Source organism: Halichoerus grypus, chromosome 2 (assembly GCF_964656455.1).
Source record: "Halichoerus grypus chromosome 2, mHalGry1.hap1.1, whole genome shotgun sequence".
NCBI lineage: Eukaryota > Metazoa > Chordata > Mammalia > Carnivora > Phocidae > Halichoerus > Halichoerus grypus.
In genome coordinates this window covers 110317987-110345904 of record NC_135713.1, presented here as the reverse complement: position 1 = coordinate 110345904, position 27918 = coordinate 110317987, and the positions used below count along the sequence as shown (strand labels likewise).

Here is a 27918-nt window from a genome sequence, read left to right as displayed (position 1 = left end):
ATGTTCTAACAATCTGTTTATTTATCCCTCCACAGAACCACAACCTGGGGCCTAGAATCTGAAATCTGAGGCTCCCTCCTCCGTAATTTTGTGGCTTAACTGGGTGCATAGTCCAGGCAGAACAGGTGTCTCCTTTTGGATACTGCAGAAGGAAGGTGGGGAAGGGGACATAGGCACACCCATACATAAAGATGGCCCCACCAGGAGGCAGGTCGGAAGACAGAGTCTCACAATAAAGGCACTTTTACTTCAATAAGGGGCTGGGAGTTGACTGGGAGTGTTGTAGAGGCGGGGAGGAGTTTTTTGCAGGCTACAGAGAGAAATGAAGGGAGCTCACCTACACTGGGCCGTCCGCGGGGTCAGTGGGGGCTGCTGTATATCTTTACTGCCTCTAGGGAAGGTGATGTATGGGCATCATGGCCAAAGAGGCACGCAGCGATGAGGCCCAGTACCCCTGCGATTTTGGAGTGGCTTCCTCTCTCAGCAAGGACAACAGTGGAAGTGATCAGATAGAGGATGGCCATATGAGGGTTCAGAAGAAATCACTCCAAGGCCAGTTGATGAGCTGTATCTTGGTATGCAGGTCACACATGTAGATGGCAAAAAAGACAGCAGCAAGGATCATCTCAACCACTGGCAGGGAGGAAGATCCTGGTGTGGAGGTACTGGAGCAGATCAGAATCACCAGCCAAGATGTAATCTCAGCAAACAGGAGAATTCCCTTTCGGGTGCACGAAAAGTTGGTGCAGGAGGAGGGGGTGGCAGGAGGGTAGCTGCGGGGGCCGAGAGGCGCTCGGAAGGCACCATGCGGTGCGCGGGGGTCCCTAGGGTCGCAGAGAATCTCCTCGCTTGCACATGGGTTCAGGGATGCTGCACACCCTAAGTTCGAATCACCTCACTACCTTAGAAATTTCTTAAAAACCAAGATCTACAAATACATTTCATTAGTCAGCAGAGCAGTAACATTATCACGTCATGAAGTCTCTGGAAAACACTACAGATGCATGAGAAAATGAAAGTGACAAAAGCAAAAACATGTTGGTATTATAATGAAAATAGTGTGAACTGAACCAACCCTGAAAGAGCCTCAGAGACTCTCAGGAATCTGGGCCCTAGTTAGAGAAGCGATGTCAAGGATAGACTGAATATGCTTATACCAAATGACAATAATTATGGGCCCAGCACGCCAAATGACTAATTAATGTGAGACATGACATTCTCCTCTGCAGCCAGCTCTAAGGCCACTCCCACTCATTCACCAAGGCTACTGATCATATTTGATTTGTATTCAGGTCCTTATTACGTCTCTTTGTTCTTAAAAAGTGAACAATGCTCAATAAGTGTTCACTGAAAAAATTTGAGGAACTTTTTATTTCAGCAGACAACATGGTGAAAATATTTTTAAGTCTTTGGTGCCCTCAGGTGGCACAATATTGCAAAGCAATTTAGAAAAATAACTGCATGTATTATTATTATTAGCAGTGGTAGTAGTATTTTTTAATCTTGAGCCCAGTTTGAGTTTAGGTCGCGACTTCTATGTATTAATAAGTCTTTTCTTGCACTCCAAATTATTTTGCATAAGTCAAATAAATTATTTGGATATATTCCATCCACACCTCCCATTTCAGGTTGATACAGTTTGAAATGTTAATATTCATTACTGAATAGTTTCTCACTAGCTATCCAGCTGACAAATCTACCATACCCCAACACTTCTTGCTCTCCTGTGGCCAAGAAAAATCGAGTGGTTCACATTGTTGCAGTTAGTTGTCTGATGAGAGAGAGGTGTGTTATATATTTATTTATTTATTTAAATTTTATTGTTATGTTAATCACCATAGATTACATCATTAGTTTTTGATGTAGTGTTCCACGATTCATTGTTTGTGTATAACACCCACTGCTCCATGCAGAACATGCCCTCTTTAATACCCATCACCAGGCTAACCCATCCTCCCACCCCCCTCCCCTCTAGAACCCTCAGTTTGTTTTTCAGAGTCCATCGTCTCTCATGGTTCGTCTCCCCCTCCGATTTCCCCCCCTTCCTTCGTCCCCTCCTGCTATCTTCTTCTTCTTTTTTTTTTTTTTTTAACATATATGTATTATTTGTTTCAGTGGTACAGATCTGTGATTCAACAGTCTTGCACAATTCACAGTGCTCACCATAGCACATACCCTCCCCAATGTCTATCACCCAGCCACCCCATCCCTCCCACCCCACCCCCCACTCCAGCAACCCTCAGTTTGTTTCCTGAGATTAAGAATTCCTCATATCAGTGAGATCATATAATACATGTCTTTCTCTGATTGACTTATTTCGCTCAGCATAATACCCTCCAGTTCCATCCACGTTGTTGCAAATGGCAAGATTTCATTCCTTTTGATGGCTGCATAATATTCCATTATATATATATATATATATATATATATATATATATATATATATATATCACATATTCTTTATCCATTCATCTGTCGATGGACATCTTGGCTCTTTCCATAGTTTGCCTATTGTGGACATTGCTTTGCTGCTATAAACATCGGGGTGCACGTTCCCCTTTGGATCCCTACATTTGTATCTTTGGGGTAAATACCCAGTAGTGCAATTGCTGGGTCATATAGTAGCTCTATTTTCAACTTTTTGAGGAACCTCCATACTGTTTTCCAGAGTGGCTGCACCAGCTTGCATTCCCACCAACAGTGTAGGAGGGTTCCCCTTTCTCCGCATCCTTGCCAACATCTGTCATTTCCTGACTTGTTAATTTTAGCCATTCTGATTGGTGTGAGGTGATATCTCATTAAGGTTTTGATTTGGATTTCCCTGATGCTGAGTGATGCTGAGCACTTTTTAATGTGTCTGTTGGGCATTTGGATGTCTTCTTTGGGAAAATGTCTGCTCATGTCTTCTGCCCATTTCTTAATTGGATTCTTTGTTCTTCTGGTGTTGAGTTTGATAAGTTCTTTATAGATTTTGGATACTAGCCCTTTATCTGATATGTCATTTGCAAATATCTTCTCCCATTCTGTCGGTTGTCTTTTGGTTTTATTGACTGTTTCTTTTGCTGTGCAAAAGCTTTTTATCTTGATGAAGTCCCAATAGTTCATTTTTGCCCTCGCTTCCCTTGCCTTTGGTGATGTTTCTAGGAAGAAGTTGCTGTGGCTGAGGTCGGAGAGGTTGCTGCCTGTGTTTTCCTTTAGGATTTTGATGGACTCCTGTCTCATGTTTAGGTCTTTCAACCATTTGGAGTCTATTTTTGTGTGTGGTATAAGGAAATGGTGCAGTTTCATTCTTCTGCATGTGGCTGTCCAATTTTCCCAACACCATTTGTTGAAGAGACCGTCTTTTTTCCATTGGACATTCTTTCCTGCTTAGTCAAAGATTAGTTGACCATAGAGTTGAGGGTCCATTTCTGGGCTCTCTATTCAGTTCCATTGATCTATGTGTCTGTTTTTGTGCCAGTACCATACTGTCTTGATGATGACAGCTTTGTAATAGAGCTGGAAGTCCGGAATTGTGATGCCGCCAGCTTTGCTTTTCTTTTTCAACATTCCTCTGGCTATTCGGGGTCTTTTCTGGTTCCATACAAATTTTAGGATTATTTGTTCCATTTCTTTGAAAAAAGTGGATGGTATTTTGATGGGGATTGCATTGAATGTGTAGATTGCTCTAGGTAGCATTGACATCTTCATAATATTTGTTCTTCCAATCCATGAGCATGGAACGTTTTTCCATTTCTTTGTGTTCCATTGAGAGGATCATATGATTCTTCTTCTTTCTTTTATTAATGTATTGTATCATGTTGATTGATTTGTGGATGTTGAAACAACCTTGCAGCCCAGGGATAAATCCCACTTGGTCATGGTGAATAATCCTTTGAATGTACTGTTGGATCCTATTGGCTAGTATTTTGGTGAGAATTTTTGCATGCATATTCATCAAGGATATTGGTCTGTAATTCTCCTTTTTGATGGGATCTTTGTCTGGTTTTGGGATCAAGGTAATGGTGGCCTCATAAAGCTAGTTTGGAAGTTTTCCTTCCATTTCTATTTTTTGGAACAGTTTCAGAAGAATAGGTATTAATTCTTCTTGAAATGTTTGGTAGAATTCCCCTGGAAAGCCATCTGGCCCTGGGCTTCTGTTTGTTGGGAGATTTTTGATGACTGCTTCAATTTCCTTAGTGGTTATAGGTCTGTTCAGGTTTTCTATTTCTTCCTGGTTCAGTTTTGGTAGTTTATAGATCTCTAGGAATGCATCCATTTCTTCCAGCTTATCTAATTTGCTGGCATATAGTTGCTCATTATATGTTCTTATAATTGTTTGTATTTCTTTGGTGTTGGTTGTGATCTCTCCTCTTTCATTCATGATTTTTTTGATTTGGGTCATTTCTCTTTTCTTTTTGATAAGTCTGGCCAGGGGTTTATCAATCTTGTTAATTCTTTCAAAGAACCAGCTCCTAGTTTTGTTGATCTGTTCTCCTGTTCTTTTGGTTTCTATTTCATTGATTTCTGCTCTGATCTTTATTATTTCTCTTCTCCTGCTGGGTTTAGGCTTTATTTGCTGTTCTTTCTCTAGCTCCTTTAGGTTGTGTATTTGAGATCTTTCTTGTTTCTTGAGAAAGGCTTGTATTGCTATATACTTTCCTCTTAGAACTGCCTTTGCTGTATCCCAAAGATTTTGAACAGTTGTGTTTTCATTTTCATTTGTTTCCATGAATTTTTTAAATTCTTCTTTAATTTCCTGGTTCACCCATTCATTCTTTAGTAGGATGTTCTTTAGCCTCCATGTATTTGAGTTCTTTCCGACTTTCCTCTTGTGATTGAGTTCTAGTTTCAAAGCATTGTGGTCTGAAAATAGGCAGGGAATGATCCCAGTCTTCTGGTACTGGTTGAGACCTGATTTGTGACCTAGGATGTGATCTATTCTGGAGAATGTTCCATGGGCACTAGAGAGAATGTTCCATGGGCACTAGAGAAGAATGTTGCTATGGGATGGAATGTTCTGAATAGATCTGTGAAGTCCATTTGGTCCAGTGTGTCATTTAAAGTCTTTATTTCCTTGTTGATCTTTTGCTTAGATGATCTGTCCATCTCAGTGAGGGGGGTGTTAAAGTCCCCCACTACTATTGTATTGTTGTTGATGTGTTTCTTTGCTTTTGTTATTAATTGGCTTATATAATTGGCGGCTCCCATGTTAGGGGCATAGATATTTACAATTGTTAGATCTTCTAGTTGGACAGACCCTTTAAATAGGATACAGTGTCCTTCCTCATCTCTTATTACAGTCTTTGGTTTAAAATCTAATTTGTCTGATATAAGGATTGCCACCCCAGCTTTCTTTTGGTGTCCATTAGCATGGTAAATGGTTTTCCACCCCCTCACTTTCAATCTGGGGGTGTCTTTGGGTCTAAAATGAATCTCTTGCAGACAGCATATCGATGGGTCTTGTTTTTTTATCCAATCTGATAGCCTGTGTCTTTTGATTGGGACATTTAGCCCATTTACATTCAGGGTAACTATTGAAAGATATGAATTTAGAGCCATTGTATTGCCTGTAAGGTGACTGTTACTGTATATTGTCTGTGTTCCTTTCTGGTCTATGTTGCTTTTAGGCTCTCTCATTGCTTAGAGGACCCCTTTCAATATTTGTTGTAGGGCTGGTTTCATGTTTGCAAATTCCTTTAGTTTTTGTTTGTCCTGGAAGCTTTTTATCTCTCCTTCAATTTTCAATGACAGCCTAGCTGGATATAGTATTCTTGGCTGCGTATTTTTCTCATTTAGTGCTCTGAATATATAATGCCAGTCCTTTCTGGCCTGCCAGGTCTCTGCAGAGAGGCCTGTTGCCAATCTAATGTTTCTAGCATTGTAGGTTACAGATCTCTTGTCCCGAGCTGCTTTCAGGATTTTCTCTTTGTCCCTGAGACTTGTAAGTTTTACTATTAGATGTCGGGGTGTTGACCTATTTTTATTGATTTTGAGGAGGGAGTTCTCTGTGCCTCCTGGATTTTGATGCCTGTTTCCTTCCCCAAATTAGGGAAGTTCTCTGCTATAATTTGCTCTAATATACCTTCTGCCCCTCTCTCTCTTTCTTCTTCTTCTGGGATCCCAATTATTGTAATGTTGTTTTGTCTTATGGTATCACTTATCTCTCAAATTCTGCCCTTGTGATCCAGTAGTTGTTTATCTCTCTTTTTCTCAGCTTCTTTATTTTCCATCATTTGGTCTTGTATATCACTGATTCTCTCTTCTGCCTCATTTATCCTAGCAGTTAGCGCCCCCATTTTTGATTGCACCTCATTAATAGCCTTTTTGATTTCGACTTGGTTAGATTTTAGTTCTTTTTTTTTTTAAAAAGATTTTATTTATTTATTTGAGAGAGAGAGAGAATGAGAGACAGAGAGCACGAGAGGGAAGAGGGTCAGAGGGAGTAGCAGACCCCCGCTGAGCAGGGAGCCTGATGTGGGACTCGATCCCGGGACTCCAGGATCATGACCTGAGCCGGAGGCAGTCGCTTAACCAACTGAGCCACCCAGGTGCCCTAGATTTTAGTTCTTTTATTTCTCCAGAAAGGGTTTCTCTAATAACGTCCATGCTTTTTTCAAGCCCAGCTAGTATCTTTAAAATCATCATTCTGAACTCTAGTTCCAACATCGTACCAATGTCTGTATTGATTAGGTCCCTGGCAGTCGGTACTGCCTCTTGTTCTTTTTGTTGAGGTGATTTTTTCCACCTTGTCATTTTGTCCAGAGGAGAATAGATGAATGAGAGAATAAAATGCTAACAGGGTAACAACGTCCCCAGAAAATATACTCTAAACAAATCAGAAAAGACCTGAAACCAGGGGAAAAGAAAGGGAAAGAAAGAAAAAAGAAAAAGAAAAAGAAAAAAAAAGAAAAAGAAAAAGTAAAAAACAAACAAAAACAGAACAAAACAAAAAAAAACATAATATGATCAAATATGATCAGGCTGGTGCATTGATTGGTGCCACACTCTAGATTTTGGGTGTATTTTGGCTTGTTAGAAGAAAGTGCCTCCCAAAATTTTAAAGAAAGAAAAACTTATATATGTACAAAAATAAGGGTGAATACGATGAAGGGATGGAATATGATGGTAAAGATGAAAATTATAAAAAATTTTATAAAAGGAATTGATAAGAAGTTGGTTGGAAAAAGAAAGAAGAGGATTTAAAAAAAAAGAAAAAAAGGGAGAGAATGTGATCAGGCAGAAGACTAGAACAAAGCCATACACTAGAGATTTAGGGTATATTTTGGTCTGTTAGAAGAAACCATATCTCAAAATTTTAAAGAGAGAACAACTTATATATATATGCCAAAAACAAGGGTAACTACTATGAAGGGATAGAATATGACTCTAAAAACGAAAAATAAAAATGTGTTTTAAAAAAGGATTGATAAGATGTTGGTTGAAAAAGGGAAAAAGAAAAATTAAAAAAAAAAAGTTAAAAAAAATTAACTTTGAAAGACTATAAAGAATCATGGGAAAAAAAGCCATGAATTCTATGTGCAGTATTCCCCTAGCGCTGGAGTGCTGCCGTTCTCATTGATCGGTAAACCTGGTCTTGGCTGGCTGTTCTCGCTGATCTTCTGGGGGAGGGGCCTGTTGCCGTGGTTTCCAAATGTCTTTGCCGGAGGCGGAATTGCCCCGCCCTTGCCGGTCCGGGCTAAGTCATCTGCTCGGGTTTGCTCTTGGGAGCTTTTTTTTTTTTTTTTTTGCTCTCGGGAGCTTTTGTTCCCTGCAAGCTTTCCGTACAGCTTTGGAGGCGGAGAGTGAAAATGGCGGCCTCCCAATCTCCACCCCGGAGGAGCCGAGAACTTGGGCCCCGCTCCTCAGTGCGCCCCCAGAGAAAAGCAGTCAATCACTCCTGTCTCCCCGGTCTCCGGCCGCACTCTGTGCTCACCCGGCCTATGACTGAGCGTTTCTGTCTCTGGCACCCGACCCCGGGTGGAATCTCCAAACCCAGCAGATCCCTGTGGTGCGCTCCGGCGCCGCTCCTCCCAGGGGAGGAAGGGGAGTCTCCCCGGATCTGCCACTTGTTGGGTCCCTGCTGGAGGAGCAGTGGCCCGACTGTGCCGCGGATCACGGTTTATGACAACCCCGAGCTGAGAGCCCACTCCTCGGCTCCGTCTCTGCAGCCGGCTTCCCTGCTCCGATCCCTGGGAGCTCTGCTGCACTCAGGCACCCCCGGTCTTTCTGTGACCCCGAGGGTCCTGAGACCACACTGTCCCGTGAGGGTTCCACCCCCCGCTTAGCCACTGGAGCGACGTCCCTCAGCGGAGCCAACTTCTAAACGTCCGATTTTGTGCTCAGCGACTCTATCACTTGCCAGAAGCAGCCGACAGAGGCCCCCTCCCCCGCCTTCTATCCTCCTGAATATCGCCTCGGATTCACTTCTCCGGACGTCCTACCTTCCAGAAAGTGGTCGCTTTTCTGTTCAGAGAGTTGTTGCTGTTCTTTTCTTCGATCTCCTGTTGAGTTCGTAGGTGTTCAGAATGGTTTGATCCCTATCCAGCTGAATTCCTGGGACCAGATGAAATCCAGGTCTCCTACTCCTCCGCCATCTTGCTCCACCCCCTCCGAGGTGAGTGTATATTTAATTGCTTTTTTTTTTTGGTAGTATTCTCATGCTACCTTTGCCTTTGATTCAGTTCTTCACTATTTAACCTCCTTATGGGTATGCATTTCTTTTGAGAGAGACATTTATTTCATATTAGGAATGTCCAGAGTATTTTTGTATCTTTCTTTATTTTATATTTTTTCTTGTTACTGTCTCTTCCAAAATAGATGAGCTTTTTACTTTGTGAATTTGTAGGTTCACGTGTTTCTATCCAAAGTTGCCTATTCATAGGCAACTCTTAGATAAATAGAAAACATGGGTGCTTTTCCCAGTTATTATTAAGGAATTTGGCAAATCTAATGACATGACATGAGGTGTATTGAGTTCCTTTTACTATGAAAGTTGTTAAAAATACTTTTAGATCATTCAATTACCCCGATGGTCAGTGCAGTGGAAAGAACCAGGAGTGAACAGAACCAGAAGTGAGATACTTACTTTAGGGATGCCCAGTCCAAGTTCAATTCATTGTGAAGAACCTGGAGTGCTTTTTTTGTTGTTGTTTGTTTGTTTGTTTGTTTTCTTTTGGGGGATGTTTACCAAAGTGATTAAAAGGAAAGGTTGGAAGAATTACAGTTGTTTGCCCAGTGAAAACTCTAGGGGAGAGGCATACCCAAAGTACATTTACAATATGACTACCCTTCTTTAATTTAAATATGTTGTTTCATTATGTCAACAAGTACTTGTGGAGAATTTAATACATATCAGCCCCTGTCCTGGGCTCTGGGAACACAGATATTGAAAACAGAGTCCCATCCTTCATAAAGTTCTTCACCTAGTGAGGAAAGAGTGATGTTAAAACCAAGATAGCTTTATGAATGCTGTGACTTGCATAAAGGCATGTCCGAAAATTCTCTGCAAATATGTAAAATTCTCCTCATTTTGACTAATAATTAAATGTTAGCTGGATGATGGAGGAAAGGGCGTTTCAACAGAGGGGTTAGTGTGTGAGCAGTATTAGAAGTGTGTGTGTGGAGGAATAGGTAAAGGCCTCTGTAGCAGACAGACATCTTGATGATCAGACTAAATATCTGGGATGTTGTCCTGGAAGCAATGAGGAATTACTGAAGAGAAGTCATATGAGCAGATACATATATTTTAGAATGATCACTTTGGCCACAGTGTAAAGAAAAGCTAGGAAGGGTGTACAGTGAGAAATAGGGAGACAGTTAAGAGTGTTGCAATAATACTGGCAAAGAATGGAAAATAAGTGAACTAAGGTGATTGTAGTGGGAATGAAATTGAGGTGTTAAGGAGAGAGAGTCACTGGGATTTTGTTGGTAAAGGAGTCAAGAGGTCAAGGCTATCTGCTCTGTGCTTAGCTTTGATGGTTGTGTCATCCCTTAAGAAAAGAAATTGAGAGAGGCACCTGGCTAGCTCAGTTGGAAGAGAATGCGACTCTTGATCTTGGGGTTGTGGGTTTGAGCCCCACAGTGGGTATAGAGATTACTTAAAAAAAATAAAATCTTTAAAAAGAAAATAAATTGAGAAGGAAGAGTGTGTTTTGAGAGAAAAAGGGTGTCCACTTTGGATGTTGAATTTGAGGCATTCAAACGGCAATGTCTAGAAAGCAGTTAGTCATACAGATTTGGAGTTCAGAAAGGGGTCACTGGAGAGAGACTGGCCAGCAAAATCTGGAGGAGGGTTGACCTTGGGAGAAATGAATGAGACTGACTCAGTTTCCTGTTTTGATGACTTCTAGCCTGAGTCAGGACCTAGTTAGGAACAGTTAAAACACCAGTGGACAACCTGTCTTTCTGGGTGAAGGACCACAGGACAGAAAGTTAGCGGTGACTTTCAGAAGGAAATGACCCACAGAAGGAAAACTCCAAATTCTGTCTATAAACCCTGCTTAAATCTGTCAGACAGACTTAGGTTGGAGCTTTAGGGGCTTACCTGGGGCAAGGTACTTCAATCCATAAAGCTTTAGGTTCTTCATTTTTATCTTTATTTATTTATTTTTAAAGATTTTATTTATTTATTTGAGAGAGAGAGAGAGAACATGAGCAGGGTAAGGGGCAGAGGGAGAGGGAGAAAGAATCCTCAAGCAGACTCCCCGATGAGTGCAGAGCCCGAGTGGGGCTTGATCCCAGGATCCTGAGAGCACGACCTGAGCCAAAACCAAGAGTCTGAAGCTTAACCGAATGAGCCACCCAGGCTCTTCATTTTTAAAATGCAAAAACTAATATTTTGCAGCATGGTTATGAGGAATAGAAAAATGCAAGTGTTTCACACAGTGCCTTGCCATATAGTAGACTCTCAATAAATGGCTGTTTCATTAATCAGGATTCTGCTAGTGGCAAGTGACAGAAACTGAACTCAAGCTTGTCAAGCAGAAAAGGAATGTGATCAATAGTAAGGAAGAACCGGAGTAGTCAGCAACTCATTGTCATCAGGACAATGACATCTCTCTCTCCCCCTACCCCCTCCTTCTCTTTCTCTCCCATACACACCCTGCCTTATCTCCTGAGGTTTACCCTTATTTTCCTGTTTGTTGATAGCTTCCTCCTTTGGAAGTGGGTGTGGGTGCGGATGTGGAGAAGCCTGGTGCAGACTGGTCCAGGCTTACACCCTCTGTGGTAGCAGCAGAATAGCTTCCAAAGATGTCCACGTCCTAATCCCATGAACCTGTGACTGTTACCTCACATAGCAAAAGGGAATTAAGACTGCAACTGGGGGCATTTGAATTGCACTTTTTTTTTTAAAAGATTTTATTTATTTGTCAGAGAGAGAGAGAGAGAGAGAGAGAGATCACAAGCAGGGGGAGGGGCAGGCAGAGGGAGAAGCAAGGAGCCCGATGCGGGGCTCCATCCCAGGACCCTGTGATCATGACCTGAGCTGAAGGCAGACGCTTAACGACTGAGCCACCCAGGCACCCCTTATCTTTGAAATATTATTAAGTGAAAAAAGGAAATTATAGAATATTATGTGTAGCCTGATCCTATTTTGGAAAATTAAAAAAAGAAGAAGGTGCATGTGCCTGCGTATTTGTATATTTCTGTGTGAACACAGGGAACGTTATGGAAGGATTCTTAAGGTTGATTACTTCTGGGGAGGTGGGATTGGATGGAGATGGAGAGAAGATTATCAATTTTTTTTAATTAAAAATTATCAATTTTTAATTACTCAAGTAATTAACGAATCCTTATGTTTGTAAGCTGGCGCCTTTAAATACCACTCTTGGCTCTCTCCCCTTCCCTCTCCCTTGTTATCTGTTTAGTATGTGGCCTTCCTGGTATTTTCTGTGTATTTACATGGTTATATATGTACATGGAGAGAATTTATAGTATTTGAAAAACACGTGACACCATGCCCTTTGGATCTTTCTGCAATATACTTTTTTCCTTTTACTGTATTTTTGGATATATATACCCACGTGTTAGCACATGTAAACCACCTTATTCTTTTAAAATGCTGAGTAGCTTAAGGAATCAACCATAGTGCAGATAATCAACCATCTACTTAGCTATTCCCCTGCTGATGGTAGTTAGATTGTTCTCCTTTTTTAGATATTACAGACAGCCACAGTCCCCGCTCTTGTGGCCTTGGATACATGTTCCTGTTTCTCTGGGAGAGTCACTAAGTAGTGAAACTGCTGGGTCACAGGGTATGCAATTAAAAAAGAAAACAGTTTCAAAATAGTTTTGTGGAATTTCCTTTAAAAGATGCTGTGACAATTAAAAAAAAAGGCCTAATTTTTAAAGCCAGCATGTATTACTTAGGTAATCAAAAATAAAGAAAATCCATAAAAGTATTTGCTAACTCTCTCTCGATATGTGGATGAGGTTAGGTGGACTTTTACATGTCTGGGCTCTCTCCAGGGATTCCTCCCATCTGAGGCAGGAGGTGGAGAAAGTCCCCTCAGACAGCAAAGACTAATGAGTCTTTAGAGAACTTGTTTCTGTCCATATGGCATCTGGAACTTAGCTGCAAGGATGAAAAAAATCTTTAAATTTATGATTTGGTCTTCTCTTGCAGATCTAGCATGAGAAAAAAGCATCTTTGAGCACCAGAAAAGATTTTATTTTAAATTTTTTTAGGTAAATTCACCCCTAACATGGGACTCAAACTCATGATCCTGAGATCAAGAGTCATATGCTCAGGGGCGGAGCAAGATGGCGGAGGAGTAGGAGACCTGGATTTCGTCTCCTCTCAGGAATTCAGCTGGATAGGGATCAAACCATTCTGAACACCTACAAACTCAACAGGAGATCGGAGAAAAGAATAGCAACAACTCTCTGAACAGAAAAGCGGCCACTTTCTGGAAGGTAGGACGTGCGGAGAAGTGAATCCGAGGCAATATTCGGGAGGATAGACGGCGGGGGAGGGGCCTCCGTCGGCCGCTTCTGGCAAGTGATAGAGCCACGGAGCACAAAATCGGAACTTTTAGAAGTCTGCTCCGCTGAGGGACGTCACTCTGGTGGCGAAGTGGGGGGTGGAACCCTCGCGGGACAGTGTGGTCTCAGGACCCTCGGGGTCACAGAAAGACCGGGGGTGCCTGAGTGCGGCAGAGCTCCCGGGTATCAGAGCAGGGAAGCCGGCTGCAGAGACGGAGCCCAGGCGCGAGCTCTCAGCTCGGGGTTGTCATAAACCGTGATCCGCGGCACAGTCGGGCCACTGCTCTTCCAGCAGGGACCCAACAAGCGGCAGATCCGGGGAGACCCACCTTCTTCCCCCGGGAGGAGAGGTGCGGGAGCGCACCGCAGGGATCTGCTGGGTTTGGAGACTCCACCCGGGGTCGGATGCCAGATAGAAAGGCGCGGTCACAGGCCGGGTGAGCGTGGAGTGCGGCCGGAGACCGGGGAGACGGGAGTGACTGACTGCTTTTCTCTGGGGGCTCGCTGAGGAGCGGGACCCCGAGTTCTCGGCTCCGTCGGGGCGGAGACTGGGAGGCCGCCATTTTCATTCTCCGCCTCCAAAGCTGTACGGAAAGCTTGCAGGGAACAAAAGCTCCGGAGAGCAAACCCGAGCAGATTACTCAGCCCGGACCGGCAAGGGCGGGGCAATTCTGCCTCCGGCAAAGACATTTGGGAACCATGGCAACAGGCCCCTCCCCCAGAAGATCAGCGAGAACAGCCAGCCAAGACCAAGTTTACCGATCAATGAGAACGGCAGAACTCCAGCGCTAGGGGAATACTGCACATAGAATTCATGGCTTTTTTACCATGATTCTTTAGTCTTTCAAAGTTAATTATTTTTTTTAACTGTCTTTGTTTCTTTTTTCCTTTTTTCTTTTTTTTTGAATTTTTCTTTTTCCCTTTTTCAACCAACATCTTATCAATCCCTTTTTTAAAAAAAAACGTTTTTATTTTTCATTTTTAAAGTCATATTCTATCCCTTCATAGTAGTTACCCGTATTTTTGGCATATATATATATATAAGTTGTTCTCTCTTTAAAATCTTGAGATAGTTTCTTCTAACAGATCAAAATATACTCTAAATCTCTAGTGTATGGTTTTTTTCTACTCCCCTGCCTGATCACATTCTCTCCCTTTTTTCTTTCTTTCTTTTTTTTTTTTAATCCTATTCTTTCTTTTTTCAAACAACTTATCAAATCCTTTTTAAAAATTTTTTATAATTTCCATCTTTACAGTCATATTCCATCCCTTCATCATATCAACCCTTATTTTTGTACATATATAAGTTTTTCTTTCTTTAAAATTTTGGGAGGGACTTTCTTTTAACAGACCAAAATACACCCAAAATCTAGTGTGTGGCACTAATCTATAATCCAGCCTGATCATATTTGATCACATTCTGTTTTTGTTTTGTTTTGTCCTGCTTTTGTTTGTTTTTATCTTTATCTTTATCTTTTTTCTTTTTTTCTTTCTTTTTCTTTTTTCTCTCTTTCCCTTTCTTTTCCCACTGCTTCAGGTCTTTTCTGATTTGTTTGGAGTATATTTTCTGGGGACGTTGTTACCCTGCTAGCATTTTGTTCTCTCATTAATCTACTCTCCTCTGCACAAAATGACAAGACGGAAAAAATCACCTCAACAAAAAGAACAAGAGGTAGTACCGACTGCCAGGGACCTACTCAATACGGACATTAGTACGATGTCAGATCTAGAGTTCAGAATCATCACTTTAAAGATACTAGCTGGGCTTGAAAAAAACATGGAAGTTATTAGAGAAACCCTTTCTGGAGAAGTAAAAGAACTAAAATCGAACCAAGTAGAAATCAAAAAGGCTATCAATGAGGTGCAATCAAATATGGGGGCGCTAACTGCTAGGATAAATGAGGCAGAAGAAAGAATCAGTGAGATAGAAGACCAAATGATGGAAAATAAAGAAGCTGAGAAAAAGAGAGATAAACAACTACTGGATCACGAGGGCAGAATTCGAGAGATAAACAATACCATAAGACGAAACAACATTAGAATAATTGGGATCCCAGAAGAAGAAGAAAGAGAGAGGGGGGCAGAAGGTATAATGGAGCAAGTTATAGCAGAGAACTTCCCTAATTTGGGGAAGGAAACAGGCATCAAAATCCAGGAAGCACAGAGAACCCCTCTCAAAATCAATAAAAATAGGTCAACACCCCGACATCTAATAGTAAAACTTACGAGTCTCAGAGACAAAGAGAAAATCCTGAAAGCAGCTCGGGAGAAGAGATATGTAACCTACAATGGTAGAAACATTAGATTGGCAACAGACTTATCCACAGAGACCTGGCAGGCCAGAAAGGACTGGCAGGACATATTCAGAGCACTAAATGAGAAAAATATGCAGCCAAGAATACTATATCCAGCTAGGCTGTCATTGAAAATTGAAGGAGAGATAAAAAGCTTCCAGGACAAACAAAAACTAAAGGAATTTGCAAACACGAAACCAGCCCTACAACAAATATTAAAAGGGGTCCTCTAAGCAAAGAGAGAGCCTAAAAGCAACATAGACCAGAAAGGAACACAAACAATATACAGTAACAGTCACTTTACAGGCAATACAATGGCACTGAATTCCTATCTTTCAATAGTTACCCTGAATGTAAATGGGCTAAATGCCCCAATCAAAAGACACGGGCTATCAGATTGGATTAAAAAACAAGACCCATCAATATGCTGTCTGCAAGAGACTCATTTTAGACCCAAAGACACCCCCAGATTGAAAGTGAGGGGGTGGAAAACCATTTACCATGCTAATGGACACCAAAAGAAAGCTGGGGTGGCAATCCTTATATCAGACAAATTAGATTTTAAACCAAAGACTGTAATAAGAGATGAGGAAGGACACTATATCCTACTTAAAGGGTCTATCCAACAAGAAGATCTAACAATTGTAAATATCTATGCCCCTAACATGGGAGCAGCCAATTATATAAGGCAATTAATAACAAAAGCAAAGAAACACATCGACAACAATACAATAATAGTGGGGGACTTTAACACCCCTCTCACTGAAATGGACAGATCGTCTAAGCAAAAGATCAACAAGGAAATAAAGACTTTAAATGACACACTGGACCAAATGGACTTCACAGATACATTCAGAACATTCCATCCCAAAGCAACGGAATACACATTCTTCTCTAGTGCCCATGGAACATTCTCCAGAAGAGATCACATCCTAGGTCATAAATCAGGTCTCAACCGGTACCAGAAGATTGGGATCATCCCCTGCCTATTTTCAGACCACAATGCTTTGAAACTAGAACTCAATCACAAGAGGAAAGTCGGAAAGAACTCAAATACATGGAGGCTAAAGAGCATCCTACTGAAGAATGAATGGGTCAACCAGGAAATTAAAGAAGAATTAAAAAAATTCATGGAAACCAATGAAAATGAAAACACAACTATTCAAAATCTTTGGGATACAGCAAAGGCAGTCCTAAGAGGAAAGTATATAGCAATACAAGCCTTTCTCAAGAAACAAGAAAGGTCTCAAGTACACAACCTAACCGTACACCTAAAGGAGCTGGAGAAAGAACAGCAAATAAAGCCTAAACCCAGCAGGAGAAGAGAAATAATAAAGATCAGAGCAGAAATCAATGAAATAGAAACCAAAAGAACAGTAGAACAGATCAACAAAACTAGGAGCTGGTTCTTTGAAAGAATTAACAAGATTGATAAGCCCCTAGCCAGACTTATCAAAAAGAAAAGAGAAATGACCCAAATCAACAAAATCATGAATGAAAGAGGAGAGATCACAACCAACACCAAAGAAATACAAACAATTATAAGAACATATTATGAGCAACTCTATGCCAGCAAATTAGATAACCTGGAAGTAATGGATGCATTCCTAGAGATGTATCAACTACCAAAACTGAACCAGGAAGAAATAGAAAACCTGAACAGACCTATAACCACTAAGGAAATAGAAGCAGTCATCAAAAATCTCCCAAAACACAAAAGCCCAGGGCCAGATGGCTTCCCAGGGGAATTCTACCAAACATTTCAAGAAGAATTAATACCTATCCTTCTGAAACTGTTCCAAAAAATAGAAATGGAAGGAAAACTTCCAAACTCATTTTATGAGGCCAGCATTACCTTGATCCCAAAACCAGACAAAGACCCCATCAAAAAGGAGAATTACAGACCAATATCCCTGATGAACATGGATGCAAAAATTCTCACCAAAATACTAGCCAATAGGATCCAACAGTACATTAAAAGGATTATTCACCACGACCAAGTCGGATTTATCCCTGGGCTGCAAGGTTGGTTCAACATCCGCAAATCAATCAACGTGATACAATACATTAACAAAAGAAAGAACAAGAATCATATGATCCTCTCAATAGATGCAGAAAAAGCATTTGACAAAGTACAGCATCCTTTCTTGATCAAAACTCTTCAGAGTATAGGCATAGAGGGTACATACCTCAATATCATAAAAGCCATCTATGAAAAACCTACAGCGAATATCATTCTAATGGGGAAAAACTGAGAGCTTTCCCTCTAAGGTCAGGAACGCGGCAGGGATGTCCACTATCGCCACTGCTATTCAACATAGTATTGGAAGTCCTAGCCACAGCAATCAGACAACAAAAAGAAATCAAAAGCATCCAAATTGGCAAAGAAGAAGTCAAACTCTCACTCTTTGCAGATGATATGATACTTTATGTGGAAAATCCCAAAGACTCCACCCCAAAACTGCTAGAACTCATACAGGAATTCAGTAAAGTGGCAGGATATAAAATCAATGCACAGAAATCAGTGGCATTCCTATACACCAACAAGTCAGAAGAAAGAGAAATTAAGGAGTCGATCCCATTTACAATTGCACCCAAAACCATAAGATACCTAGGAATAAATCTAACCAAAGAGGCAAAGGATCTGTACTCAGAAAACTATAAAATACTCATGAAAGAAATTGAGGAAGACACAAAGAAAAGGAAAAACGTTCCATGCTCATGGATTGGAAGAACAAATATTGTGAAGATGTCAATGCTACCTAGAGCAATCTACACATTCAATGCAATCCCCATCAAAATACCATCCACTTTCTTCAAAGAAATGGAACAAATAATCCTAAAATTTGTATGGAACCAGAAAAGACCCCGCATAGCCAGAGGAATGTTGAAAAAGAAAAGCAAAGCTGGCGGCATCACAATTCCGGACTTCCAGCTCTACTACAAAGCTGTCATCATCAAGACAGTATGGTACTGGCACAAAAACAGACACATAGATCAATGGAACAGAATAGAGAGCCCAGAAATGGACCCTCAACTCTATGGTCAACTAATCTTTGACAAAGCAGGAAAGAATGTCCAATGGAAAAAAGACAGTCTCTTCAACAAATGGTGTTGGGAAAATTGGACAGCCACATGCAGAAGAATGAAACTGGACCATTTCCTTACACCACACACAAAAATAGACTCCAAATGGTTGAAAGACCTCAATGTGAGACAGGAGTCCATCAAAATCCTAAAGGAGAACACAGGCAGCAACCTCTTCGACCTCAGCCACAGCAACTTCTTCCTAGAAACATCACCAAAGGCAAGGGAAGCAAGGGCAAAAATGAACTCTTGGGACTTCATCAAGATAAAAAGCTTTTGCAAAGCAAAGGAAACAGTCAACAAAACCAAAAGACAACTGACAGAATGGGAGAAGATATTTGCAAATGACAGATCAGATAAAGGGCTAGTATCCAAAATCTATAAAGAACTCATCAAACTCAACACCAAAAGAACAAAGAATCCAATCAAGAAATGGGCAGAAGACATGAACAGACATTTTTCCAAAGAAGACATCCAAATGGCCAACAGACACATGAAAAAGTGTTCAATATCGCTCGGCATCAGGGAAATCCAAATCAAAACCTCAATGAGATACCACCTCACACCAGTCAGAATGGCTAAAATTAACAAGTCAGGAAATGACAGATGTTGGCGGGGATGCGGAGAAAGGGGAACCCTCCTCCACTGTTGGTGGGAATGCAAGCTGGTGCAGCCACTCTGGAAAACAGTATGGAGGTTCCTCAAAAAGTTGAAAATAGAGCTACCATATGATCCAGCAATTGCACTACTGGGTATTTACCCCAAAGATACAAAAGTAGGGACCCGAAAGGCTACGTGCACCCCGATGTTTATAGCAGCAATGTCCACAATAGCCAAACTGTGGAAAGAGCCAAGATGTCCATCAACAGATGAATGGATAAAGAATATGTGGTATAGGGCGCCTGGGTGGCTCAGTTGGTTAAGCCACTGCCTTCGGCTCAGGTCATGATCCTGGAGTCCCGGGATCGAGTCCCGCATCGGACTCCCTGCTCGGCGGGGAGTCTGCTTCTCCCTCTGACCCTCCCCCTTCTCATGCTCTCTATCTCATTCTCTCTCTCAAATAAATAAATAAAAAATCTTTAAAAAAAAAAAAAAAAAAAAGAATATGTGGTATATATACACAATGGAATATTATGCAGCCATCAAAAGGAATGAGATCTTGCCATTTGCAACGACGTGGATGGAACTGGAGGGTATTATGCTGAGCGAAATAAGTCAAACAGAGAAAGACATGTATCATATGACCTCACTGATATGAGGAATTCTTAATCTCAGGAAACAAACTGAGGGTTGCTGGAGTGGGGGGTGGGGTGGGAGGGATGGGGTGACTGGGTGATGGACACTGGGGAGGGTATGTGTTCTGGTAAGCGCTGTGAATTGTGCAAGACTGTTGAATCTCAGATCTGTACCTCTGAAACAAATAATGCAATATATGTTAAGAAAGAAAAAAAGAAGAAGAATGTAGCAGGAGGGGAAGAATGAAGGGGGGGAAATCGGAGGGGGAGAAGAACCATGAGAGACGATGGACTCTGAAAAACAAACTGAGGGTTCTAGAGGGGAGGGGGGTGGGAGGATGGGTTAGCCTGGTGATGGGTATTGAGGAGGGCACGTTCTGCATGGAGCACTGGGTGTTATGCACAAACAATGAATCATGGAACACTATATCTAAAACTAATGATGTAATGTATGGGGATCAACATAACAATAAAAAAATTTAAATAAAAAAAAAAGAGTCATATGCTCTACTAACTGAGCAGCCAGGCACCCCAAGATTTTATTTGAATATGTGAAAATAATGGCTGAGGGGAAAAAGTTCTTTGGAATTCACAGAAAAGTGTGAAATGGGAATATTTCCTTCTGTGACATCGCCAGTGAATGTAGAACATGCTCGGATAATTTAATGGGATTTTTCATAGAAACGAAACTACTCAGCTAATGAATTCGTTAGCTTACAGGAGGTTCTCAGCAAAGATATGTAAGTACTTTCATACTCATTGACAAGGGTATCACTTACCAGCAGAGGGGGCCAAAGAACTTTCCATGATTGGGAAACTCCCTGACTAGAATGTCGGTCAGGATCACCTTTGCCTGCCTAATGGAGCAGCCTATACAGTGTTTTTAAACTTTGGTGTCCAAGAAGCAACACCACAGCTTTCATTAACATTATTAAAAATTTATACATAGAATAACATATGCATATTGTTAAAAATATAATAGTAAAACATTAACAACAAATCTTTTTGTATATAAAAATAGAAAATGAGGGCGCCTGGGTGGCTCAGTTGGTTAAGCGACTGCCTTCGGCTCAGGTCATGATCCTGGAGGCCTGGGATCGAGTCCCACATCGGGCTCCCTGCTCAGCAGGGAGTCTGCTTCTCCCTCTGACCCTCCCCCCTCTCATGCTCTCTCTATCTCATTCTCTCTCTCAAATAAATAAATAAAATCTTAAAAAAAAAAAAGAAAATGATACAAAATATCCCTACTCTCTCCACCCCTTCATTGTTGCCAATTCTACTGCCCAGGGACAACCATTTTCAATTCCTGTTTCTTTTGCCTTGGAAAAGAATCATGTATCTTTTTAATAATACAACCTCAAAGTAAAAAAGTACAGAAGGATGCTTAGTGAAAAATATTTTTATTTCCCTCTTGCTTCCCCAGACCCCCATTTCCCTTCATTAGTGGCAACCACTGTGAGCAGTTCATTGACTATCCTTCCAGAGGAAATCCATTTGATGCATCTTTAACAAATAGAATAATTCCAGAAAAGCAATATATCCATATGGCTCAAAATTCAAAAGCTTCTAATAGGAATTCAGAGAACAGTCTCCCTCTCACCTCTGTCTCTCAGAGGCAATTAATTAAGTCATATTTCTGAATTTATCAATCTGAGACATTAGCTACTGGCTTTATATTATGGTAGATGGTTTGTCGCTTGTACTCCCCATTCCCATCTTCAACCTCCTGATATGAACATAACAATGGGCGTTTTGTAGACCATATCCTTCATTGCTGAGCTTAATATTGGAGTAATTTTTTCCTTTCTTATGTAATATTTGGCCAATTAACCTGGCTTTATTGTCTTACTTTTTCATTGGTTTAGTTTTTTATACTTTTGGCACTGATTTTGCATGCACATCATCAGATTTGTCAACTGCCAATGATATTTTCCAAATTACCAAACATATCTTTTCCCCATTCTCTGTCTTCTTGCTCTTCTAAGCTGAACTGCTTGTGCTCTGAGCCTGTGCAGAGCTCCCGTCCTCCATCTTGCCTTTACCCCTTAACTCTGTTGGAGCTCCTTTTGACTGGGTCCCATGTGTTAAATTAATTAAACAGGAAGGCCACTAGACTGAAGAGGTTCTAATGCTGTGGTGGCCTATGCAAGCAAACCGAAATCTAAGCCTGGAAATGCCTCAAGGTTACAAAATTGAAATACTAGAGACAACCACTCATGGATAGCCAACTAGCCTTTAAGCTATAGCCAGTTATATAATTTCCTTTCTTTGCTTCCACACCTTCTCTAAGTCTTTCTCTTGCTCCTGTTGGGGGAGCACTCCTAACCACCTCTGGTTTGACGCTGACTGATCAGATTAATTTTGGCTCTAACTCTTAAAAATTTTCATGTGCCTCAGTTTATCGTCTAACACATTTTCCTTTTCTGGGTTTATTCCCTCATTTTCTGGAACACATCTTCCAAAACCTTCTTCCCAAGAGAGGGTGCACATTTAATATTTTGAATTCCTTGCAAGTCTGAACATGTCTTACTTCTTGATCTATACTTTGGCCCAATATGTATTTCCAGGTTAGTAATCTTTTCCTTGCAGAATTTCTCCATTGCTTTTCAGTGTCTCTGGTTGAGAAGTCTGAAGTCATTCCGATTCCTGATTCTTCGTATGTGATCTGCTTTTATCTTTCTTTATTTCTAGGTCCATGGAATTTTGTGAAGATACTACTTTGTGTAGGTCTTCCTTCATTTATTCTTCTAGGCATTGAGGAGGCCTTTTCAATTCTTGGAACTTTTCCTATATTTCTTTACTTTCTTCCTTCCAGCAGGTCATCTGCTGTTGTATCTACCCCTGTAAATTTGTCACTGTGGTCTTATAGGTCTCATATGCATTTCCTATTACTTTAGTGAAGTCCCGAAAAGATTGAGATAACACGAGTGCTAAGTTGGCCACAGTAAACCAAGTGTTTCTGTCCCTTTACTTTTTGGAGGATTCCTGGAAGAGGGGCCCAGTGTGAGTCTGTGGAAAGCATCCCAGGAAACATGAAACACAAAACCAGCAGGATATCTTTAAGTAAATGGTTTTATAAGGGGAATGTTTTAGAAAAGGCCCCCTTCTCTTTTGCCCTTGCCCCTTCCTCATTACCAGAATTAAAGTGGGAACTATAGACAGGGAAGGGCTGTATTTTGGAGAGCTTGACAAGGAAGAAGGAGCAGGACGCGCTGCCTGCCTGGCTGTGGAGCAAAGGAGCACAGAAGGAACGGGGTGGACGAGTAATGGGGCTCCTTTCACCTCGGGTGCCCGTTCCCAGATCCCAGTATCACCCTGGTGGGGCCCCTTCTTGGCCCCAGACAAAATCCTAAACTCCCATGTGTGTCCTTGCACACACCTTCTCTGCTAGCAAAAAACTTGACTTTTTTTTTTTTTTTAATTCTGTCCTTTAGGTCTTTTTTATACACGTCGGTCCTCGCTCATGTAGTAGTTCAGTGGTTCTCAAATCTGAAAACATAGTGGAATTATTTGGGGAGTTTTAAAAAACCCAATGTCCCATCTCTACTTACTCAGAAGTCCGGGGGGTGAGGCCCAGGAGTCTAAACACTGCTCCGCAGATGCCCGGCCTGATTTGGGAAGCACTGGGGTAGCTCATGGCTTTTCTCAGGCAGAGAATTAACCTCTCCTTAAAGAAACCATGTGGAGGTGACATGGTTGTGACTTTTGTGGTTCTGGCTTTGGCATGTGGTCCTTTGGAGTCCTTCCTAACCTGTTGATGGCACTGGTTGGTGAGTGACAACTGGAGGAGAAGCAGAAATCAGGTTTCTGTTCTAAGAAACTGTTGTGTATGTGGTAAGAAGACCCTTTTCTTTAATGTAACTTAATTGTGATTTAATTTGGCTATTTCAGTGACATTCAAGGGATAGTTTTCTTTGGAAAGACTGGGAAGGAAAGGAAAATGAAAAGTTAATAAGGATTATTATAAGGATTTGTTCAACATTTTTAATAAAAGAAAATGAACACGAGGGGGCAGCAGACCACTGTTCGGAGGAGGGTCTGCAAAAAAGATTGTTTTCTTAGAAATGTGATGTGTTTGTTAAATACCTTCTAAAAAAGGTGGCCCTGATGTCAGAACCACTCTTCCCTGAATGACAGTTTCAATCTTTTCAATGTTTCCCTCCACATTATCCCGCACGCCCCATATGCTTTCAAGAAGCACAGTCCCACATGGTAGCTGACACCTGTGGTGTTTCCACACACTGGGGCCCTCCCAGGGAACCCTCCTAGTTCCTTTCCCAGAGGCTCCTCACACTGATCCTCCAAGGACACACTACCTCTCCCAGAGAGAAGCCGCTGGAGTCGTTCATTGCCTGCATCGTGAGGAATGAGGAAGTGGAGGCCTCTCAGTACAGAGTCAACTGAGGCCCTCACACAGGACTCGGGGAGATCAGGTCAGGTGTGTCCATGCTCAGGGATGACCCTGACAGTTTGCACTATGCTGAGGGACATTCTGTAGAGCCAAAAGCTAAATGGTATATGGCTAGGTATTTTATTCTGTATCACCTAAGTCTGTTTCCTCTGCTAACTCTGGGAGTTGTTACCCAGGTTATCTTCTTAACTAGAACTCTCCATAGTCCATCCAAGCAGGAGAAAAAAAGATGTGCTGCATTTTGATTGTTTAAGTGGCCTTAATTTGGTTATTTTTGGTGAAAGGGTGGAGGTTTTCTGTTAGCACTCATAGGGGCCTTGGTACCATATGATGTTTTCTGATAAGTACTCCTAGTGGAGGCTCCACCAGAGCCAGGAGTGTTGGGTTATGATGTTCTCTTCCATGAGCTGTGTGACCTTGAACAGGTCACATAACCTCGATTTCCTCATTTGTAAAGGAAGGAGTTAGCCTGGAAGGTGTTTCTTCATCAGGAGCGTGCACTTCTGGGTCTGGTTTGAAGCATGTAGATCCTCAGGCCACATCCTCTCCCACAGAATCACAGTCTCCAGAGGTGGGCCCCTGGCATGTGTGTGGCTGGTGGGGACAGGGAGAGTGGGAATTCAACCTACTCCAAGTGGTTCTGGTTAGCTCCCCAGGGGAGGAACATTGGCTAGAATGTTGCAAGTATTCCTTCTAACTGACTGTCATTCATTCACTCATTCATTTATTCACCAAAACTTCAGCACAAATATGCTGATGTAAAGGTCTTCATGAGTCTATTTGGAATTCAGATCCACTAAAAAATTGCCAGGAAGATTATATGCCACACACAGACACGTACTGTTCCAGTAAGTATAGTAATGGGCACTTGGTTAGGTAACATTAATATCATTATTTGTTGTCTAAATCTCAGTGACCTGATAGTAGCTGATAAAATGAAACCTCCTAGGACATATGAACCAAGAAATGAGTGGCACGGTATTAAGTAGCTGATGCATGGTGGTGTGATCTGGGCAAAATATCTTGAATTGCTTCATCTTTATTAATTATTACTTTCCAAAGGGGATTATAAAAACTGCTGTTTATTACCTGGGATGAGGACTAGGATTAAATGAGATCACATGTGCAAACATACTTTGTAAACTATAAAAGCCCTAAGCCTTAATAATAATATTGCCATCGCCTCTTCTCTCAAGCAGGAGTGGTGGGAATTTTCCTCTCAATCCACATCTCTTAAAGACAGCAGTAGACTCAGTGAGATTTTAGTTTGTACATGGTGAGCGACCTCCCTGGGTTTTCTCTCTTTTGCTTTCCGTGAACCACAACAACCCACTTCTTCATGTACTCGGCCTCAGGCAACTCCTCCCCGAAACTCCCTTCACACAGCATCCATCTCCTCCACCAGAAAGATGTGCCCTGTGGTCCAGAGTACCTCAGCTGAAGCCTCCTCCATTGTATTGTTTAGTTTCTTTGTAAATGTTAGGTTTTGTGGTCAACTGTGGCTTTGGAGATACAAAAGCTCCATTTTAGTTTGTTTGGGATAGGCTTTCCAAGAAATCGGAGCTGAGCGAGCCTGAGAAGAGCTGACCAGCGTGTCCTGCACTGTCCTCTTCATCCCTCCCTTGAGGGGCAGGGGCCTTTCCCATCCCCATCTTGGGCTTCAAGTTAAGCCTGTCTTGCTTCAGATATTGAGGGTCCTTTCCCATGCTTCTTCTTTATTTCTAGAGTGGGGAGAGGGGTTGGTGCATTTGTGTCCTGTTTTACAAGGGGGAAGGAGTACACAGTTTACTGGGAGAGGAGTTTTGGGATCAGACGGACCAAAGAAATGGGTGTGGAGGCGCCACAGTGTTATTGTTCCTAGGGAACATGGTACCCTGTCCCCTTATAGTTCTTTCCCCAAAGGAAAGCGGAGGCATTAGATGACTTTATTCAGGATCACTTGTAATGCTACATTTCTAATGAGGTCTCTGCAAGGTGCTGAAGGCAGCACAGTTTCTTGCTAATTTTACACGCTGCAGGGGGAAAGTTCTGGGCTCACCGAAGGGAACTCCGGAAATGGCCAGCTCTGTACCCATGCACTCCCAGCTCCCCTGACCCTGTCTTCTCTCACTCTCAGGAGGCAGGTGGCTCCTTCCCAGGACACCTGCTGTGCCACTAACAGTGATGATTCCCAGATGAAGACAGATGGGGAGTCGGGCTCCTCATCAGCACTGAACTTGGGGTGCTTTCTGAGCTACAGATCAGTATTCCTCATACCCTCTGGGCGGGGGGGAGGACCAGCTTTTTAAAAAATTCCTAGTCCCTCACAGTCTTAACAGATATGACACTACTCTGTCAAATTTCTCTACACATTTCAGAAGACTTTCTATTGCTACCTGAATGGGTTCTGCAGCAGTTCTCTGCCCGGGACAGCTGTATGTCGGGTACCTTGGGAAGCGCCGCTCTGGAGGACTTTGAAAGCCGGCACTCTCCAGTCCTGGGCCCACCACCGCATGACTGTGGCAGGGTGCAATCTCCGTGCCTCAGTCCCCTCACCTGCAGATGGAATAGGGCAGTGACAGTGCCTACTTCATAGAATCATCGGGAAGATGAAATGCGTTAGTACACGTCGACCTCTTAGAACGAAACATTGCTATTATTAAAGTGTGAGCCAAAGGCCGTCAGTCCCAATTGACAGTCGGCTCTTTCTGTCGAAGGTTGTTTGTGTCCCTTGTATGGTAGCCAAGCCAGAAATAAGGGCAGGACTTTGAGCTACCTGCCCCTGCTCATCTCAGTAGATGGCAAGACTTTCCTTCTCTCACCAGTACTTATTTAGGTGAGTTGGAACTGCAAACATTGCATGCTTTTTGCTTTTTCTGCCTTTTTACAGTTTACCTGTAGTTTTGCTTAGAAAATGAGAATCTACTGGGTCAATGTGTTTATCTTCCTTATTTCTGGTTAGTTTCTCTTTCTAGTTAAAATATACAGAAAATTTTAAGCTCACAGTACGTCAGGGGTATGTTTAGATCTAAAATAAACTCTTTTGTCAAAACTAAGAAACAAAAAGGATGCATTCAGTACATGCACCTTTTCCTTTAGAAATCCTAAATTTTCTCTCAGACCAAGGACACCATTCCTTTTAATTAGTGTAGATCATCTTATTTCTGGTGACATTTTAGGTTGTGACATGTTCTCCAAGAGGAACATATTAGTAAGATGTTTTAAACAACTGAATCATTCTTATTGAGTCATCAGCCAAAAGCTGACATCTATAGCGTTAACACTCCGAAAATGGCCATTTTACTATATTTCATCAGAACTTGGCCTCATGTTTACATTGTATTTTCCCTAAGATACAACAAAAAACTGGGGTGAGAAATTTGTTTACATTGTGAATCCTGTTTCTCCACTGGCTTCTGTTTTGTTTAGGAGTTGCTTTTTCACAGCAAGTGTTTTGACTTGAGCACAAAACAAAGGCTGTGTGGTATTTCTGTGTTGAAAGGTCCCATTCAATCCTCGGGGGAGAATCGGTCAGATGAACAACCGATGTTTGGCTCCCTGTACACCTACAGAGTCGGAAACCACAGTGAATAAACGACACTGAGATAATTCACTTGGATCTCCTTTTTTTTTTTTTTTTTGGTGGTGATTCCAAAGTACTTCACCTCCGTACTGCAGCCTCAGCAGCTCTCGAGTTCTAAAGGAGCAAAGCGAACGGCGCTAATGCAGTTCTCAGGGTTGCATGACCGCTGCAGATGCAGGAGGGCACTTATTCACATCGGCCACCACCCTGCTGCCTCTGGACGGCTGTGTCCGGGGCTCTTTGTTTGCTGTTCCCGCGTTACCAGCTGCTCTCTATGCCCTGAAGACCTGACTGAGCAAATGCCAAGTTATGTTCCCTGCTGCGCTTGAGCTTGCACGCTGACAGTTCTGAGCTGTCCGCCAT

At 41.9% G+C, this 27918-nt stretch overlaps 1 pseudogene; it reads right to left on the bottom strand.

The window, feature by feature from the left end:
* Window positions 1-337: 337 nt before the first annotated feature.
* On the bottom strand, window positions 338-27918 carry LOC118518765 (proteolipid protein 2 pseudogene; annotated as a pseudogene).